This window comes from Monoraphidium neglectum, assembly GCF_000611645.1.
Source record: "Monoraphidium neglectum strain SAG 48.87 unplaced genomic scaffold scaffold01724, whole genome shotgun sequence".
NCBI lineage: Eukaryota > Viridiplantae > Chlorophyta > Chlorophyceae > Sphaeropleales > Selenastraceae > Monoraphidium > Monoraphidium neglectum.
Genome location: NW_014011904.1, coordinates 10,667 through 12,633, shown reverse-complemented (window position 1 = coordinate 12,633; position 1,967 = coordinate 10,667).

Below are 1,967 nucleotides of genomic sequence, written 5' to 3'. Positions count from 1 at the left end.
GTGTGAAACCACTTGTAATTGACATGTCATGCATGTTTGATCAGCCTGGTGGGCCGCCCAACGCAAATAAACAAGCTACACATTTCAAGGTGCGCCGGCTGATTTTTCAACGCACCACATGGAACGCCTGGCCTAGCAATGGATCACTTGGTTCAAACATCTCATACTGCGCATGGCTGCCACAGCGCGGTCGCCCCTCCCTGCTTGCACACCTGCGTATCCTGGGGGCTCTGGATACGCCTCCGTATACACTGATACGGGCCCTCGCGACCAAGACATACGGCTGCTGCACACTCACAGTGACTTGTATAGTGTCTGATATCATGCTTTTGTGTTGGGTAGGATGATACGTTATTGATTTCGAAATGCTGCTCGTGGTTGACAACACACAACACACATGCACGTGTGCTCGAGCCAGCACGCATGCCTTGATTGAGCCGCAGATGAGCCGGCAATACACTCTCTCACAGCCCGTGCTCCAAAAAATTTCCACCAAGTATAGTTCTTAAGGGCACAGGTGGCAAAGCACCAGCAAACGGGTGTGCATGGCACAGCAGGGCGACACAGACGTGCCAGGCACTGCTGCCCGCCGGCTGATCGGGCAGCATGGTCGGCAACGGGCAGGCCAGTCATAAGAATCTAGGTGTCCCGCATGCACCCGAGCCTTGCAGGCCAATGAAAACCACGTAGGCTTGTCGAAATACGCTGGAATTGGCAATCACGGGCATGTCACGGAATCACCACGGGGCAGCCACGGGTGCCACGGGAGCCGTGACAAGCCGTGTCAAATCCGTGAATGATCACGGCTGTCACGGCCATCCGTGACAGCCGTGACCTTGTCCGTGACCCACGTGATTGATCCGTGTCACCCGTGACCAAGCCCCGTGACCCAAGTGGTCCAGCCGTGACAGTCAACCGTGGTTGAGCCGTGGCTAATCCGTGGAACTCGTTCTGCGAGGGGGTTGGCTCCTCCAGGCACCACAGGGTAATGACATGCGCCTCACTGCATGCATGCGAGTTCGGTGAGTCATATTGAGCAACGTGCGTACTGTTGCCACATCTCAGTATCCCAACCAAAACGCAGTGCCCGCCACCCTGCGTCCTACCTGCACTGGAGGGGGAGGATATTTGTTGCTGCAGCTGACTAAGCAAAAAGCCGAAGCCGCCGATTTTCACAGCAGCTAAAGGAAAAAGACCGCCCGCCACGGCTCCACCGCGGCAGCCTACTGCAGCCAAAGCACCCTGCCCCACAGACCGCCCTTTGATTCAAACTGGTGCAAATTGCGTGCGCTGCAAAATGCCGGCAAAAAAAGTGCGTGGTGGGCGGCCTGCACGGCCGCTAGGCGCACGGCCTCAACGGCGCCCCGCCGGCTCGTGTTCTGTCAGTGGGTGGGAAGATCGGGCCCTACCCCAACCCTAAGCCGTAAACCCTGGCTGTTTTGGCAGGTATTGTATGCAGATATTGGCTTGATGCACTAATCCAACACTTTGAGGTATGGATAGGTGTGGCTAGATGTATTGACGACACTAAGAGCAATAGCAATTATGGCATTACCTATGCAAATACTGTAGCAAGACGTGATTGCTAGCTGAGATATCAGAGCTGCTGCGTACTAACTCAGCTCAAAGTTGTAATGCAAAATTAATGATGAGATGCGAATTGCTGTATGATAACCATACACACAATTTATGTACGTGCCATGCATTGGGGCTGCGCTGGACACGACACAAAACTGGCTGTTGACAGAGCAGCCACAAGATTGTTCTCAAGCTTGCGCGCCCACGACTCAAGAATAACTTATGCACGGCCGTCTTGGAACACACAGGTGAGAAAATGTACACTATGATTGGCTGGCGACTCAGTAATACAGGATGACCACCAGCAGTGCCGCTGGTGAGAGAGAGAGAGAGAGAGAGAGAGAGAGAGAGAGAGAGAGAGAGAGAGAGAGAGAGAGAGAGAGAGAGAG